Below are 19,850 nucleotides of genomic sequence, written 5' to 3' on the forward strand. Positions count from 1 at the left end.
TGCTCTCAGTTTTTTTTTTCAATTCCATTTTTGATTTGAGCATAAAATAATCTGACAAAAGTATGAAAAACAACCCATTTTTGCTTTTACTGCATCAGGTTCATAAAAAAAATAGTGAAATAATTAGTTTTGTTTCCTTTTTTTGGATTTTTTAATTATTTTAATAAATTAGGAAAAAATACGAATGATACACAGATTCTCCTGGTCCGTTATTTTCTTTTACTATTTTAATCTAAGCATAAAATATAGAAAAGCCTGTTATTTGTTTGTCAGCAACAGATTAATCAACAAAAAAAAATTAAGTACTAAAAATAACCCATTGTTTACGTTTCTAGACATTAGATTTACAAACTACACAAAAAGGAATTTTTTTCTTGATTTATTTATTTATTTTTTACAATTTTGGATTCTCTGTTGAAAATACAAAGAACCATGATGCACGGGTTCAGTCAAACCAAGCAATGACAAGTTTGGAAGCAGTCGTTTAGCACAGGGTTGCAGCAGATTCCTGTAGCAACTGATTAATATTATTAATAAAAACTGAAAAATATTTTCTATAAAAATTGTGATGTTTCTATTTACCAACAGCACTAGCACTACCCAGCACTAGATACCATACATTTGAAGTGCCCCACTCTCTCTCTCTCTCTCTCTCTCTTTCTCTCTCTCTCTCTCGCCCCACTACCCCCTCCCTTCCCGCTTTCCTGTGGTGACTGTTCTCAGAAGTTGACCCCCTCCCCCTTCAGGGTGGAAGTCACGCCATCAGTACAGTTTTCCATCACAAAAGACTGTCTTCTAGCTATCACCAGAAAAGCCAGCGGCTACTTCCACTAGCGAAGGGGCGAGGAGGGAGGGAGGGAGGGAGATGGGGGCGGGGGGTGGTGCAGAGGCGAAACAAGCAGATGTGCCAGAGATCATTTCTCACAAAAACCATCTCAGGTCATGAGATTTCTCTCCGTGCTTTGCGCTGCAGAGGTGTGTGTGAAAGCGAGATGAGCTCGGCCGAGTTCCTCTTTTTTGCTCCAAATATATTTCTGATGATTTTCCGTCTGAATCAGTGCAGGAGGTCGACCCTTTGTCTTGGCCTCACTGGCGGCCTGTTGACTCTGTGGACGGAGCTGTATTAGGTGTTGGACTTGCTAAGGAACTCATGATGATGGGAAAATGATGTGAAATGAATGAATGTGCTCTTATTTGTGTTTTTAACCCATTCATGTCCAACAAATACATTTAATTTAGTATGATGAGAGAAGTAGCCTGTTTGGCCCAAAACTATATAATTCGGTAAAGTAATGTTTTGGTTGGGCAATCGGGTAAAAATATGATATTATGATATATGTTCTATATATGACATTTTCACTGTCCACAATATTATGATATTTTGACACATAGACATAGACCAGTAGATTATATTAGCCAAATATCCAAATATCAAATATGTCCAAATATCAGCCCAATCTCAGTACAGTGATTTTAATCACTGTCATCCAGGTAAAAAGGACAGATTACACTCTTTGTAATAAAAAGTGCAGTTTTCTGTAAGTTGATATCCACAATATCCTCAGAAATAGCAATACAATATAATATATGCTCATATAAAGTCATAATTCAGACTTTTTTAACAAAACAAACCAAATTTAATTGTGAATAAATCTGAAATCGGATTTATTCATCTGATGCTGGACTACGGCGACGATCTGAGGATCGCCAGTTTGATTCCTGGGTCATGCTGCTTGCCATCAGCAGCCGGAGTCAGAGAGAGCACAGTCGGCCTTGCTCTTTCAGGGGTGGGTTGATGACACTTTCTCCCCACATCACTCCCAGTGTGATGTTGCTCATTAGAGCCGGGGAGCCGAGCGATGCTGCAGCGATGCTGCATCAAACATGATATGTTTTCCATGATATCCATAATATACTCAGAAAAGGGCATTGCATATAACGTTTAATCACAATATGATAAAATATGTTGTTATATTGAACAGCTCTAAGTTATACCTTAGATTAAGAGCTGACGGCCCTTCTTTGACCTTTGTACCTATAATGTTAACCTGGGGATATGCAAAAAAGGAGCGTATTAACCATCACAGTAATAAACTTGATCACAATACAGTGAACTACTGTAATATTGCCCACCTTCTCTGACAGTACTCTGACTTTTTATCTATAATTTACTTACTTTTGTCCAAATTTAATTGTGAATAAAAGTTGCAGTCCCATGCGAAAACCTAGCACAGAGATTTTTATTAAGGTTTGACACCAGTGTTATTACGAACTTCTGTTAGCAGAGAATAGCCCCAACAAAAAGTCCCTGTAGTTACTGAGTAATATACTCTTTAGTGTGTAATGAGCCTTGCAGTGCTAAGAGGTTAAACACTAATGATATCTACTATGTAATGTTGAGGAAAAGTATAATAATGTATGTTTTGTTACAAGAAAATGTTTTCCTCTGTAATTTTCTTATTTTTATTCAGTTAAATTTTTATTGTTTTGATAAAAAACAGCATCATAATGATGATGTACAGATGAAGTACAGATTTGTGCTAAGTGAACATTCAGTGGACTGTGAGAAATTCAGAAATTTGTGTAATTTGATGGACATTATTGGGTTAAAGTTGTCTTAGCCTAAAATCTTCTTACCAGGTTTCTACAGTTTATTTAGGCTTGTACTAGTTTTATTATCAGTACAAAACTGGAGCTTTTTTTCCTGTGCATATTTTTTAAGGTTGTATAAATCACTGCATTAATATTAATAACATACACACTCTCCTCTACATGATGTTTTCACTGTTAACCTTTTAAGTCCTGATTTAAAAGCCTGGTTATCTGGCCAGCGAGAGAGACAGAATGAAAGAGAGAGAGAGACACTGAAGAGGTACTAATTAGATGCTGTCCTTCTTAGCAGATATTTTTACTGAAATTGATTGATTGGTTTATATGAACTGCAGGGCATTTATCTTGAGCGCTAGTGACGGATGATAGCGGCCGAGAGTCCGATGCCGGCGCTCTTTCTGTCCTGCTCGGTTGAGATGTGTTCGCACATGACAGCTTTATGGGCTGCTGAACGCCGGCGCTTTGTAACTTCGCCCTGGAGACCGGTTGCCATGCAAGGTGGCAAGTTTACGGATGAGGAGACCACCGAAACAAAATGTTATCTTTCTGCCAATTGATCCCTGGGTGTGCGAAGAGTGTGTGTGTGTGTGCGAAGTGTGTGTGTGTGTGTATTTAAGGGGGAGGGGGATTGTTTGCTTCCCCAGTCCCGCGGATGTAATGCTAATTACGCCTGTAAGTAGCAAAATATGGAAATGTTGAGGAACAATGATGTGTCGGGGAATTAGACGATCTGATAGCGGGGCTGAATTGCTTGCTTATCTAGGCAGGATTGGACGATGAGCCGGAGTCTTATCAAATTGAATTTCAGCAATTGTATCTGGGATTTACATGGAATTATGCGTTTTTGGAGCAACCTCATTAAAACACGTCTCAGACCTTATTACCTACTAATGAAAGAACCCGACCCAGACTGAGGAGTGTAGTATAGTTAAAAATCACCGGCCTGCCAGGGGGGCTACACACTCTTAAAAATGAACAGGCTTCTAATGGTTCTGTGAGAACCGTGTTTATAATCAGGTTGGGTGTAGAACCTTTAAATCGGTGAAGAATCCAGATCTTTAACCCATTAAACCCCAGGTTCCCTTATTATTATTCAGTTATTAATCCTGATTCAGAAGCATTTGAGAAGCTTGTGGAGTCCCACAGGGTTCTACTGTAGGGCCAATGTAGATTTGAGAGTGAGGAACTGAAGTGTGGGCTTACATCTCACTCATTACTCTCACTCTCCTTTACAAACATGGTTCCTCACCCTATCAGACCAAATGTTTTACATTATGTCTTAAAGGTTCCTTAATGGTTCCTGGTGTGAACGTTCAGTTCTAGTAAACCTTCCTCAATAGCTATAAAACCTTTACTTAATGCCGAGGTTCTTTGACCTTTAAACATGAAAGAACCTCTATATAAGGTAAATGTTCTAACTAAGAACCTTTATGATTCTTAACCCTATCATGTCTCACACTCTTAACAATAAAGACGTTTTTACTGGTTCTTTGAGCAATGTCACAGAAGGACCAGTTTTAGTTCCACAAAGAACCATGCTTGTAATCAAAATGTGTAAGGAACTTTTCAATTGGTGAAAGAACCTCCACAAAGATTCCTTAGATCTTCACATTGACACTGATCTCCTTTTCACGCGTGGTTCTTCACCCCATCAGACCAAATGTTCTTCCTTAATAGCTATAAAATCTTTACTTTATGCTGAGGTTCTCTAAATTTAAACATAAAAGACCCTCTACATAAGGTAAACGATCTATTGCAAGAAATAGTTTCCTGAGGACTGTATGTTCTACCAAGACCCAAGAACCTTCATTTTTAAGACTGATGGACATTAGCTTCAATCAAATAACTGTGGCGTAAGGTAAACAGTCTAGCCTAGTTAAATACTTTTCCTAGAACTATAAGTTCTAACCAAGAGCGGTTTAGGAACCTGTATTTGTTTAAGTGGAAGATGTTGGGTCTGACAGGGTTAAGGATTAAAGAACCTCTGTTTAATGTCCTCTTAGGTTCTGTACTAAGTACTAATTTCAGTTTCAACCGAGAAGCAATTTAGGAACCCATATTTTTTTTAGGAAGGTTCTTACTGAGAGTCTTTAGGTCCGATAGGGTTAATGAAGCCAAAAGAGGTTCTTCTCTGGCATCCATCAAAGAACCATTTGAAAGACCTTTGTTTTTAAGAGTGCGGCTCTAGGTATGTATTTATTTATTTATTTATTTATTTATTTATTGTGCATGAGCTGTTTAGAGACAAAGCTACAGTAATCTAAGTGGATTATCTAAAGACAAATCCCCGGCAGTCTCCTGTTTCTTTGAGAAAAGGCCGATCTCAGGATGTCGGTGCCTTGTTGGCGTTCTCCAAGTGTTGCAGAAACTGATGTAAATAAATAAAAAATCTCAGTGTTTGAAGGAAAGAGGGTTTGTTGGAGGGTTTTACTCAGGTGTCTATGAAAGACTGGCCTTCAGGGTCTCCTGCTGCCTGCCCCAGTCCAGTTGCCTTACCTCCATTCCTGGCATCTGCTACACTACTCCACTCCTCCAAACTACGTCTCTGCGTCTTCCTGATACACCAGCACTTGAATATACGCTCTTAAAAAGAAAGGTGCTTGAAATGGTTCTTTGAGGGATGCCATAGAAGAACCAGGTCTGTAATAGAGACATGTGGAGAGTTGGGATAAACCTTGAAAGGTCTTAAGAACCTTAATTTGGTCTGAACTAATGTAAAGATTCTAACACATGGCTTTGTTATGGAGCCATAAATGAGACTACTTTTTTCATTGTGATGAGTGACGATTTGATTGCATTCAGTGACAAAAGCATTAGTGAAGTCAGGACGTTTGATGAGCACCACTCAACCTCATCCCAAACTCCCCAACACACCATCCATCATTCCAGAGAACACTGTTCCTCCACTGCTCCACAGCTCAGTGCTGGGGGGCTTTTTACCCCTCTAGCCCACGCCAGGCTTTAGAGATGGAACCAATAGGTTTATGTTTCTCTGCTTCAGAGAGTCCTGATTATTCTCTTGGCCGCTTGCACATCTGTGTCAGCAATGGGTGCAACTTAAAGTAGCTGAATGCATTCATTAGAAGGGGTGTCCACAAATATTTGGACATATAGAGTCTCCTGAATATGGGTCACCTAGTCACTAGTCATTAGTAGTGTGTGTGCACATTTCTAGACACTTTTAGCTTTTGTTGAGCCCAATACACAATAAAATATGTCCAAGAGGCTGAGAAACCAGCTTTAGCTCTAGATAACAAATACTGGAGTCCAAAGACTGGCTGGAGCAGTAGAAAAGCCAGAAGGCCGCTGTTCTCCTGCTAATATATTGGTGTTATTTTTATGTCTGTGTGTGTTTTCTTCCTCTTTTTTAATGTTTTAACGTGTGCGTATACTTTAACGGGCTCGGCGAGGCTGTAAGTTTGACCCGGTTCCATCTTTTACCCACCGTGAAGTATGGCATGTTGAAAGCAGCTTGGGGTTAGTCAAGGTCACCCATTGTGTATGATAATGAACCTGGTACAGTTTTTAGTGCGAGGCAGATGGCTGGTAATGGCTGTTTATTTGACATAACATTTTAATTAGGGTAACCACCACAGTTCGCCGTGTGTCTTGAATAATGGAGATTCATTTAAAAGGTCAGCTTCAGTTCAAGTGTGTTTTAATGTATTTTAATGCAGCTCCTGCATGGAGCTAAAAAAGGACACGTTTTATCAAGCCTGATGTTTAAAAACAGAAAGATGCTCTAGTTTCTGACGCCCCGTGCCATTGAAATTAAACAGAGTCACGTACACCGTCATAAATTCAGTATCTAATTGTTTGACACATTCACTCTCCATGGGGCAATAAAAGAATCGGCTAGGGTATGTGTGTGTGTGTGTGTGTGTGTGTGTTGGGGCTGAACGATATGGGAAGGGAACTTTATCATGACTACTTTGCCACATAGGACTGTTGCAATGTCTTGTTGTAGTTAAAGGCAGGCCTACAATAATTAGCTTAGGGTTGGCTCATGTACATACATTCGTTAATCCAAAAACATGCAGAGAACACTCATCGGGTGGTTTACAATTGGTTGAGGCTCTCCCACCACCCAGGTAGCAAATTTGTGACTGACAAGTGCCTAAAGTGCTGCTCACACTGACCAACTGCATCTGTCCCATTAAAAAGGCCATAATTAGTTCTGTCACATGATGCTACACTATATAGCCAAATGTTTGTGGACACCCTTCTAATGCACCCATTCTTTAAATTACTCTGATCTACTGGTACCAGAAAAAAACACACCTGTACATCACCCAAGGGCACTGCCAGGAATTTGGGCACAGTGAAAAGTTATTACACTGAGCCCCACAGCTTTTAACAATTATGCCAAAATACTTAATGAATCCATTGTTGGGGCCTCTGTAAGTCATAGGCCCTTAGAATTGCCCTAACCACAATGTCAGTGTTGTCAGTGCAGCACTGAAAGAAGACCCACCACCCAAATAATACTTGCTCTGTGGGGTCCTGAGCATTGAAGAACAGGGTAAAAGGAGGCTAACAGAGTATGCAAGGTAGCAGATGGACTACAGTCTGGGATTATTGAACTACAGAGTGCTCTAATATGGGACATGGAGCTGATATAATGGACAGTGAGTGTGAAAACAAATAAAGGAGGTGGTGTTAATGAAGTGGCAGATTGGTATATTAACCAGTTCTGTTTAAGCTACTAAAATTGCCACAGAAATGAACCTGTTTGATCTAATATGTTATAATTAGACTCTCTAGATGTACATTTTTTTTTGGTTCTATGAAATTTCCCAACTTTTATTTACAATAAAATGAGGCTTTATGTAGTGTGCTGGCTAGCAACACCACCGGCTAGTGTTCAGCTTGTTTATTTTATGGTTTGTGGTAAAATAAAAATTCAGATATGACCATTTATGTGTAATCAAAACCCAGCCTGAATGTAGTCTTTTATTTTATTACCTAAATGCACCTGTTTGAATGCTTGTGTATGCAGTTTTGTATGGGACAGACCTACAGTAGAGATTCTGCTCACACCAGGGCTCGTGTCGTTGCCTGTTGCACACTACTGGTGTCATCGCAGGCCTTATGGGTCAGAGGTCAGGCAGTCTGGGTCTCACGTGCACTCGGCCCGCTCCAATCCTCTTACCCAGCGTCCTCCTCGGCCTCCAGCCCACGCCTCTGCACGTGGCCGCCACACCAGCGACGAGCCAAACTCCACGACTCCACATAGCCTCATTCCACACCAGGAGAGATTAGCCGAGGCAGCTAGCGTAGCATGACGAAATGTGGTGCGTGTAACGGTGGTGACCCCACTTAATTACGTCTCCCTTCATCATGATTTCAAAGTGATGTTCTAGTGCACATAAGGGAGGGCTCCATGTTCATTAGGGCTCATGCACTTGGATGTGGTCACATGCCAGCGTGTGTGTGTGTGTGTGTCTGTGTTTAATCAAGGGTCTTATGTTTGGGGGAGGGTCTGTGTGTGTATAAGTGTGTGTATTAGGGGAGATTGAGTATGTACACTACATGGACAAAAGTATTGGGACACCTGCTCATTCATTGTTTCTTCTGAAATCAAGGGTATTAAAAAGGGTTTATCCAGCTTTTGTAGGAATAACGGTCTCTACTGTCCAGACAAGGCTTTCTACTAGAGTTGTGAAAATTTGGTTGCATTCAGACAAGAGCTGATCCCAAAAGTATTGGATGGAGCACCAACCATCATTCCATAGAACACAGTTCTTCCTCTGCTCCACAGCTTAATGCTCACCCCTCTAGCCCTCACCTGGCATTAGGCTTGGTGCCAGTAGGTCCAGAGAGTCCTATTCTATGGGCATTACCTCCCTATACAGACTGGACACGCTGTGTGTGTGCACATTTGCACATCTGTGTCAGCAATGGGTGCAGCTTAAAGTCGCTGAATGCATTCAGTAGCAGGGATGTCCACAAACATTTGTCCGGTAAGGTCGGAAGGTGTTGCATAATGATGACCGTGTTTGAGGAGATGTTTTAAGCAATATTTAATAAGGCTTAATCCAGCTTTAGATTAAAGAGGAATCTGCATGCAGATCGAAAATCCTGCCTCTTCAGCGGGGCCAGTATTTACTGGTCAAACAGATTACGATCACAAAAGACAAATTGGTTTAGTCTTTTGTTGACATTCCAGACTCGGGCCGTAACAGTTGGCCCAGACGCTTGCCCCAGCGTTAAGACTCCATCAGTCCGTAACTCGGAGCGATACAAGCGTTTTAGATTGAACGCAGAAAATAAAGAGCACACATTTTATAAAACTTTATTCCAGCTCTTAATCTAGCCCAAGCCGGGGGCTCGTTCTGGTGCCTGAGCACACAAAGGAAAGCCTTTGGGTGCACGGGAGGGGAATAATGTGCTTAGCTGGCCTGCCTGACACGAAAGAAGGTCATGGGCTCTACGTTTGGGGAGGAACTAGCTTTGCTCCTGCGAGATACGGCCGCTTACACAATTTGCTGCGGAGTCAGAAATTGCACAAAAGTGTGAAGCTTCAATTTAAAGCAGCATTATGTGGCATTTTTACCTCACAATAACGGCTTCAAAATCACATTGATGCTCCACTGACCTCTAACTGGGAGAATGGCAAAGCTATTGTTGCTACTCTGGGCTCGACATGCCAGAACCTGCTCTGTTTAACTTCTCAGCTTGTAAAATGTGCGTGAAAAGCTTGTCCTTTAGTGGTGGTCACAAGCACAAATTCCACTTCCTGACTGTAGGGGGAGCCCAAGAGCTAGAAATGGCAATTCTCACATAATGCTGCTTTAATATTGTACAAATTCATGCACAGACACGTTAGCATTGGCGTTGCATGTATATTGATGTCTTCGGAGCGTAACGGTATTGATTTGGAGTGTTGGCAGTATCGACTGTTGACTAACTGCAGTGCCTGCCATTTTCTAGGTGCTTCAGATTGTGTAGAAATAACACTGTCACGCAAAAACCTTGTACCTCCAGTTTTGGCATATTCTGAATTTGCCAATTGATTTTTATAGTGTCCAAATGGACAAAAGTATTGGGACACCTGCTCATTCCTTGTTTCTTCAGAAATCAGGGCCATTAAATTACAGCTTGGTGTAACTGTCTCTGCTGTCCAAGAAAGACTTTCCAGTAGACTTCAGGGGAGCACTGCTGTGAGGATTTGATTGATTGCATTTAGCAACAAGAGCATCAGTGAGGTCAAGATGTTGGATGTTCTCCGCCACCTACCTTATCTTAACTCCCCGACTCATCCCAAAAGTATTGGATGGAGCACCACCATCATTCCAGAGAACACAGTTCTTCCACTGCTCCACAACTTAATGCTGGGGGGCTTCATACCCCTCTAGTCCACGTTTGGCATTAGGCTGCACGGTGCCAATAGGTTAATGTTTATCTGCTCCAGAGTGTCTTATTGTATTCTATTGGCAGGGCTTCTCTACAGGGACTAGACAAGCTTTGTATGTGTGTATTTGCACATCTGTGTCAGCAATGGGTGCAACTTAAAGTAGCTGAATGCATTCATTAGAAGGGGTGTCCACAAATATTTGGACATATTGTCTGGATATGATATATCCAAAGGTTGAACTGGCACCTTGGAACGTGGGATTCTTTTAAGCCTTAAAACTTTAGCTTGAGAACCTTGACAGAGATTTGAAGGAACACAATGCTGCCCTGTCCTTTACACTTTGTCATAAATGAATGGGGCGGCAGGACGACTGGAATAATGGTCTTTTTGTGGACGTCCTAGAAAGTTAAGAGGGTTTCTGCCTTCGCCTGTGATGTTGGCATTGTGGAGATACAAGGTTGTGTTCTGACATTGTTGACAGCAAGGATAAGAAGAAGAAGAAGAGCTCTTCCTGGACCCCTGGCTCTCACTCTGAAGCCGCTCCGGAGTTACAGCTTCATTTTCGAGGCCTGGATTTACGTGCCCAGTCACACCGATGGCTGAGCATCAAAGAAAGGAGAAAAAACAGGCAGTAGAAGAAAGTTGGAGAAGGGAGAAAGGATATTACAAGGACATTTCTGGACTTCCTTGTAGCTTCAAAAAAGAGAAACTCTCTCTCTTTTTTCTGCTGTTCTGTTCTTCTGCAGCTGAGTGTGTCCGTCATGAAAGGCTTCAGCTGGTTTAGATTAGTCAACATAATTTAGTTATCTAAAATTATGTCTGTGTGTGAGCGTGTGTGTACTTTGCTGACATGCATTTGTACTTGTGCTGTGTGTGTGTGTGTGTGTGTGTGCTCGCGTTCGCACACTTGTGTATGTGTGTGTGTGTGTGTCCAGCATTTCGGGCCATGTGCCTGGGTGCTGTATTTTTAACTCTGCTGACTGGTCCTGTGGAAACGCTCACGTTTTTGCGGCCTGCCACACAAGCCACTGTGTTGTATTAATATAATCTGCTTATTATTAGGAGCGTCATCACACTCATACACACACTCACCCGCGCACATACGCACACGCACACACACACATCCACGCTCAACTGACTCCCCCTTGCTCTCGTTTAGATTGACTCAATGAGGCTGTAATTATTTCCACTAGCACACACGTCCCGTACGGACCTTCCTTTAGCTCTGTTAATCAGCGCTGATCTCCAAAGGCCTCTCTGTTGTGCACAGACGTCCGGGGAGTCAGTCCTCAGAGCTCTGAGCGGGGAAATCTATTATCTGTCAGACTGTAACTCAGCCTATGAGAAGAGTGTCTTCCACATCCTGGGGGGACGGAGACGGGACGGAGACGGGAGACACCCCCTGTTTGTGGGGCTTGACTGATGAGCACATTTGTTTTGGATGATACTGATTGATACTTGTAGGTGTTGTACATTATATGGACAAAAGTTTTGGGACACACCTCGTAATCATTGTAATTCCATTGCCACAGGTGTATCAAAGAATGAGTGGTTCTAAAGGCGTGATTTTTTGGGGTAGGTGCTTTGTGTTAGTTAAAAAGGTAACCTAGCCTCTAAGGGTTTTTTCTGCACCTATGGGGACATGAGGTACCTCGTCCCGCCCAGCCCCTCATAGAGTTCTAGAGCATGGTCTGCCACCTCTGACCCCAGTGTCAGCTAATGGTTCTCTCTGAGGATCCGCATGAAAAGACGGGCCTTGAGACTGTTGACAACGCGCCGTTACTGTCGAGTGTTATTTCCCTTACTGGAAGTGTTGTTTGGATGCGCTTTTTAGTCCCGCCAGCGTTGCAGATGCGTAGCCCTAGCAACAGTAGTCAGGGGAGAGGCTCTGCGGAGATTCAGGCCAAGCTTAAACGCTCCGAGGATGGGAGACCACACGAGAGAACGGCGCAGTATGAAACACTCTGGTTTAGTTTGTGGACACCCCTTCTAATGAATGCCTGCAGCTACTTTAAGCTGCACCCATTGCTGACACAGATGTGCAAATGCACACACACACACACAGCTTGTCTTGGCCCTGCAGAGAAGTACTGCCAATAGAATAGGACTCTCTGGAGCAGATAAACATTGATGAACCTATAGGCACCATGCTGCCTAATGCCAGATGTGGGCTAGAGGGCTATGGAGCTGTGGAGCAGTGGAAGAACTGTGTTATCTGGAATGATGGTGGAGGAGCTCCATCCAGTAATTTTGAGATGATTTGATGAGTTGGGGGTGATGAGGTGATCCATCAGGTCATCGTCCAACGTCCTGACCTCACTAAAGCTCTTGTCACTGAATTCAAACAAATCCTCACAGCAGGGTTCCTTCGAAATCGAGGAAAAGTAGAGACAGTTACTCCAACAAAAGCAGGAGCAATTCTTTTTTTTAAATACCATTGATTTCAGAAGAAACAATGAGTGAGCAGGTGTCCCAATACTTTTGTCCATATAATGCCTTTGGTTGTGAAGTGCTGAACTGAATTGGTGGAAGTGGAAATTTCTCTACAGAATGTTAGACGTGCTGTAAAGGTAAAGGTAAAGGTAAAGGTGCACGTATTCGTCACTGTACAGTGTGGACTGTACAGCGAAATGTGTCCTCCGCATTTAACCCATCTGGTAGTGAACACACACTCACACACACACATGTGTTAGGGGCAGTGAGTACACACACACACCCAGAGCGCCCGGGGAGCAGAGAGGGTAAAGGGCCTTGCTCAAGGACCCAACAGTGGCAGCTTGCCGAGCCCGGGAATCGAACCCACAACCCTGTTATCGATAACCCGGCGCTCTAACCGCTGAGCCACCACTGCCCCTGTGTGTGTGTGTGTGTGTGTGTGTCTGTGTGTGTGTTTGTTATCCTGGTGGTTTGGGGTCATTTAATCTCTTTAAGCGTGCCGACTGTTATAAGGAAAATAATTGTGGAATGCCACACTAATTTCTGAAATTTGCATCCTCATTTCCTGCGCGTGGTGCGTGTGGTGTTAGCGTAGCGCTGCTGCTCGGCTAAATGAATTCTGCAAGCAGAAGAATTGTTCTCATCTGGTTCTCCTCGGCTTCTGATGAAAGCTAATGGCTTTCCAGGAAATGAAATTATGCAGTCATTTAGTGACAATGCAGACAAGAGCGCGAGCGTTTCTGTAGCCCTGGGTTTTTTGTGTGCGAGAGCTGCAGCGATGCCAAGATGCGCACTCTCTCCCCTCCTTTCATACAGCCCGAGGTAGAAATCTCTCTCTCTCATCTCTCTCTTTCTCTCTCAGCTTTCTTTTTCTCTCTCTCTTTCTCTCTCAGCTCTCACTCTTTCTCTCTCAGCTCTCACTCTTTCTCTCTCAGCTCTCTCTCTTTTTCTCAGCTCTCACTCTTTTTCTCAGCTCTCACTCTTTCTCTCTCTTTCTCTCCCAGCTCTCTCTCTCTCTCTTTCTCTCTCAGCTCTCACTCTTTCTCTCTCAGCTCTCTCTTTTTCTCAGCTCTCACTCTTTTTCTCAGCTCTCACTCTTTCTCTCTCTTTCTCTCCCAGCTCTCTCTCTCTCTCTTTCTCTCTCAGCTCTCTCTCTTTCTCTCTCAGCTCTCTCTCTTTCTCTCTCAGCTCTCACTCTTTCTCTCTCAGCTCTCTCTCTTTCTCTCTCAGCTCTCTCTCTTTTTCTCAGCTCTCACTCTTTCTCTCTCTTTCTCTCCCAGCTCTCTCTCTCTCTTTCTCTCTCAGCTCTCACTCTTTCTCTCTCAGCTCTCTCTCTTTCTCTCTCAGCTCTCACTCTTTCTCTCTCTTTCTCTCTCAGCTCTCACTCTTTCTCTCTCTCTCTCTCTCTCTCTCTCTCTCTCAGCTCTCACTCTTTCTCTCTCAGCTCTCTCTTTCTCTCTCAGCTCTCACTCTTTCTCTCTCTCTCTCTCTCTCTCTCTCTCTCAGCTCTCACTCTTTCTCTCTCAGCTCTCTCTTTCTCTCTCAGCTCTCTCTCTCTCTCTTTCTCTCTCAGCTCTCTCTCTCTCTCTTTCTCTCTCAGCTCTCACACTGTCTTTCTCTTTATCTTATTTGTTCTCATATATCTTCTCATCGCTTTCTCTCTTTTGCTCGCAATCTCTTGCGTTGTCTCAGCTCTCCCCTCTCTCTCTCTCTCTCTCTCTCTCTCTCTCTCTCTCTCTCTCTCTCTCTCTCTCTCTCTCTCTCTCTCTCTCCTGTGCTGTTTTAATTGTTCCTTAAGGCTCAGTGTGGAGCAGTAAATCCCACTCTGTGCCTCGACTCCCTGGTGTGTGTAACGGCAAAGGCAGCTGTGTGTGTGTGTGTGTGTGTGTGTGGCTGGCGCTCTGATTGTGACCAGGTGCTGCTCAGGTGCTCAATCCCTCAGTGCAACAGCAGCAGAGAGAGGCCACAGGTGCAGCCAAGGCTGCTCTCTCTCACGCTTTCTCTCTCCTTCTGTCTCTCTATCTCTCGCGCTTGCTCTCTCTCTCTCGCGCGCGCATGCGCACGCTCTCTCCATGCTTTGCTGCCCAGGGCACAGTGGCGTTTCGGCCGACACAAATAGATGCCTTCTCCCTATCTCACACACATACACTCTATATATACACACACTCTCAAAAATGTGTCAACATGGACATCAGCGAGCCGACACGTCAACCACGACATCCATAAAAGACACTGACCGCAGCGACCACGTCCAGACACATCCTAATCTGACCCACCAGTAAGCCACTGGATATTCGCAGTATGCAGGCGATAACTGATGAGGAATATTTCCGTACTCTCCTTCAGTGCTTTTTCTTCATAGCTACTGTTGCTAGGGTGGACAAGCTTCCCAAAATCCCATATAGCCTAAGGAGTCGCTGTAGCATGGACCGTAATCAGCCATAACATTAAAAACCCCTGATTAAAGCTGCTAAATCAGCTCTGACCCATTAAGCCATGGACTTCACAAGACCTCTGAGGGTGTCTCATGGTAAATGGCACCAAGACGTCAGCAGCAGATCCTTACAAGTCCTGTAAGTTGTGAGGTGAGGCCTCCATGAGCATCGATGAGACCTTGGGTGCCCATGGTCCTGTTGTCCTTCCTTGGCGCACTGTTGGTAGGTATTGACTACTGCATGCCAAGTGGAGTCCATATCATCCCAAACACATTCAGTGATGTTGAGGTCTGGACTTGGGTTGGACTGGGTTGGTCAAGCCAATGCTGTGAAAACACCAGTAGCAGCTTCTTTGTCTGTTCTCGACTACGCATCCTTTCAGACCTTTCACAACGCTGAGGTGTCTTCTCACAGTTCAAGGATTGACTCTCCACCTTCTGATTGATCGATAATCTGCCAGTTATACATCAGTCAGCCCGTGGTTGTGTAAAATTTACAACAGTGTTAGGGCGATGATATGCAGTCAGCTGGGGAGACATCTGCAGTGTCCTCCTAGGCAGGTGATGGGGGCTTCCCCCAGTGCTGAGGCTGAGGAGGGGAGGCACTGGGCCTGCTGCTGGTGCTGATGCTGCTGCTGCTTCTGGTGGTGCTGGTGGTTGGTGGGGTTGGCTGTGTGAAGTGCGGATGTGGATGGAGCTGGTCATTATGCAGAGCTGCAGGGTGCGCTTATCTGTTACTGCGCTCAGCCAAGCGTGAAGAGCCGAAGACGAGCAGAAAAGGGCACAAATCCCCCTCTCCCTCTGCCAACCCCCTCTAACACCCCCCCCCCCCATCCCACTACCACCGTCCCTTTATTCATCCGTCCCTCCATCCTTCCATTCATCCATCCGTCCAGCCCTCTGCTACTGCCCTGGCCCCTGTCTGTGGGCTTCAGCTGGGCCATGGTGTGTGTGTGTGTGTGTGTGTGTGTGTGTGTGTGTGTGTGTGTGTGTGTGTGTGTGTGTGTGTGTTTTTGTGCTTGCATGTGTGTATGTGTCCAATGAGAGGAGCACACACACATTAAAACACACACGCGATGGAAACCTGCCGCCATGGTGAGCAGAATTACGGCCTGACCTCATCCTTATAGAATGTACGCATGTCAGAGTCTGTGTGTGTGAGAGAGTGTTATTTTACTGCCTGATGTCATTGTGCATGAAAGTGTGTGTGTGTGTGTGCGTGTGTGTGTGGTGTCATCAAGCTTGCTCTCTTTTTTATATATATATATATATATTATATAAAATATAAAAATATAAAGATATAAAGATATCACATACTGGATGTGTCCAATTATTTATGACCATTCATTGGCCATTTGATTTCTTTCCAGTTTCCATCCAATACTCAGGTCTCACAGTTCGACACTGGGAGGGTAAAGGCTCCAAGACACATTGCTTACTGGGCAGCTCAACTCTCTTTAAGAAGAGGCCGCTAATCACGCAAATTAACCGGTGGCACACGTGAAACTGTATGAGACACAGAGTAAAATAAAGATGAATGGAGTCCAGGAATGAAAGCAGGCCTGCGCTGAGCACAGAGATGTAGATACGCTGCAGAAATCTTGGTGTAAGCCATGTTTATTTATTCTAATCTTGAGCCCACTGCTTCCCTGGTCCTGGCAGCGACGGTGGCCCGATTTACATCCACCCACCTCGCACCAAAACAAGCGCATCCTGTAATAGAAATCTCAATAATGCTGAATGACACATCAAAAAGCCTGCTCAGAGCGATGCCCACATCTATGTGTGTGTGTGTGTGTGTGAGTGTAGGCCTAGGTACGTATGTGTGTGTGTGTGTGTGTGTGTGTGTGTGCAGGGAGAACAGGCCGGGGCTTCCACGGCCTGACGTCTGCCGGCGCTGTGATGACTATATCATCAGCTGCCACTATTTAGCTCAATCCTGTTATATGCAGAACTAAAGGCTGAAGAAAACAACACCTAAATCTGCCTTGAACCTCTATTGGCGTGTGTACGCATGAACGTTGGCTCATGCTTCATCTCAGTAACCCTCCCTCCCTCTCTCGCTGTCTCTTCTTCCTCTTTCTCCTTTTCTTCTCTCTCTATATCTCTCAGCCTCTCTCATTTCCTTTCACTTTCTCCCTAATTCCCCCACATCACATCCTTCTCGTCAGTTACCGTTTCCTCCCCTCCTATACGCTCCCTTCATTCAGCTTATACTCCTGCCCTCGTTTTCACGTCTTTCCCTCAGAAATAAAACCTTGCTTAACCCTCTCTCTTCCATCTCTCTCCTAAAGGTCCCTCTACACCCCTCACCCACTCTCCCCCCTTCTTGGGACTAGGCTGCAGCTGATGCCAATAAAAATTTTGGTTATTGTTGGATGAAAATACAGAATTGAAGGGCAGTGATTCATTAGGAAGGAATTTTGCCAGTGGAACAAATTCGGCCTGTGCTCCGGGGCTCCGGGCAACTCACTGCGGCTGTGGCTGCTGCGAATCGCTCTACCAGACGAATGAGACTACAGTACAGTCCTGCATACCTGCTGGAATCTCTATAGCAGACACACACACACGCGCGCACACACACACACGTACATTATACCATGGCAGAATGTGGCCTTGTGTGTGGGCCCTAATACAGGTGTCTTAATGCCTCTATCTATATATCTATACATACACACATATATTTCTGAATACTTTGTTAGCCTCCTTTCACCCTGTTCATCAATGTACATGCAGGTATCTGTGTGTGTATGATGACGTTTTGAAACCTACTCCTTATATATAAGGCAGCTTACTCACCCCCTCTCCTCCTGCCGAGGGTTTCCCACCTTCTTCATGGTATGTTTGAAAGCACTAATAAGGTCCCTGTCCAACCAGGAGCCGTAACACCAAGCCCAGGATCTGAAAGACCCATAGTGGTCCAGTGGCCCACACTACTGCAGCCTGTATTACTGCTTTAGTGTCCAGGCTTTGTAGAAGCTGTTACTGCAGCAAAAGGAGGTCAAACTCCCGTTAATGCTCTCGACCTCAGAAGAAACATCGGATGAGCAGGTGTCTACAAACTTATGGACGTCTGTCTGAAGGAAAGTGCTGTAGTTGCCTCTGTATATGCATCCATTACTTTGAATCCAGGCCTTAAACTCCACACAGCAGATGATGTGAGGCCCATCATTGATCAGGAGGCTCAGAGTGTGTGTGTGTGTGTGCGCGCGTGTGTGTGAAAGGTGTACTGTATGTGCAGAAACGTAGGAGAACGTGCTCCTCTGGAAGGTAACGGCTAATGGCCTGTGCGGAGCATAATTACTCTGAGACTTGTTGGAATCAGAGGGGGCTCGTGGGACGGACAGTGGGGCTTCTGTCCGCCACCTGTGTGCACCACACACTCCTGCAGCGCCCCACAGGTGCTGCATTCACACACACATGCATATATAAACGCACACACCTGGCTAGGGGTCTCAGGTGGTGCGCCAGGAGCGGCCTCGCTAAAAATAGTTCCCCCACTCCTTCCCCTCCCCCAGTCCAATCCAGACAGCGAAGATGAATCCGCTAAACGAATCTCCATAATCATGTTAGATTCTTTCAGATGCTCTCGTTCCATTAGCAGTGCAGCATGATCCACTACTGAACACACACACACACACACACACACACACACACACACACAGTCAGGGAATCCAAATCTCTCTAACCTGCAGCGTTTGGTTGGTACGAACACACACATACCACACGTCCCTGGAGCGTGCGTCCCCACACTCGTTTTTTCATCCATATCTAATCTTTTATTACGTGTGTATTCTCTTATTTATCCATCGCTGTCCTGGCCAGAGGCCCTTTAGCCTAATGAGGAAGAGCTGCAGTTTAACCCCTTAAACCCTCTGCTTTTTTATTTCAAGGTATCTGATTCAGTAACTTCTGTAAATTATTATTCTTAACCTTTTTTGCATTATTCAGTATCTACAGTAAATAATTCAGGATCTACTATTATTGATTTTGTATCTTTAATAAATCAATATCTACAATAAATGATTCAGTATCTAATATAAACAATTCTGTTTCTACAAAACATTTATTTTTACTATTATACATGATTCAGTTTTGTTATAAATGATTCAGTACCTGCTGTAATTGATTCTCTATCTTTAATAACAATTCTTTACCTTATAAATTATAAATAATAAATTATCAGAATCTACTATTACTGATTCAGTATGTACTGTAATTGCTTCATTATCTACTATTATTGATTCCTTATCCTTATAAAAATCATTCTGTATCTGCTATAATAGTTACAGGATCTACAATACATTATTGTTACTGTTCTAAACAATTGAGTATCCACAGAAAATGATCTGCAGTAAATGATTCAGTATCTACTATAAATGATTCAGTATCTCCTATAAATGATTCGGTATCTACTATAAATGATTCAGTATCTCCTATAAATGATTCGGTATCTACTATAAATGATTCAGTATCTCCTATAAATGATTCGGTATCTACTATAAATGATTCAGTATCTCCTATAAATGATTCAGTATCTCCTATAAATGATTCAGTATCTACTATAAATGATTCAGTATCTCCTATAAATGATTCGGTATCTGCTAGAATTGATTCTGTCCCTTTAATAAATGTCAGAATCTACTATTACTGATTCAGTACTTACTGTAATTGCTTCATTATCTGCTATTATTGATTCAGTATCTTTAAATCATTCAGTATCTGCAATAAAGGTTTCAGGATTGACAATACAATATTGTTACTGTTATAAACAATTGTATCTAAACGAGTATCTACAGAATGTTTTTTCAGTATCTGTTATAATTGATTTAATATCTGCTATAAATATTTTAGTGTTTTCTACAAATAATTGAATATCTACTATAAATTGTTCAGTATGTACAATACATGATTCATTATCTACTATACATTAATCAGCATCAATGATAATTGCCTCAGAATCTAGTAGAATTGATTCCTCATTGACTGAAAATGAATCAGTATCTACAATAA

General features: G+C 43.4%; 1 protein-coding gene across 3 annotated transcripts in view; it reads left to right on the forward strand.

Annotated features, from left to right (window-relative positions):
- The window catches only part of tcf12 (transcription factor 12), a 163,713-nt gene that overhangs the window by 49,176 nt on the left and 94,687 nt on the right, over nucleotides 1–19,850 (forward strand). The gene's annotated exons all lie outside the window — the stretch shown is intronic.

This window comes from Salminus brasiliensis, chromosome 25 (assembly GCF_030463535.1).
Source record: "Salminus brasiliensis chromosome 25, fSalBra1.hap2, whole genome shotgun sequence".
NCBI lineage: Eukaryota > Metazoa > Chordata > Actinopteri > Characiformes > Bryconidae > Salminus > Salminus brasiliensis.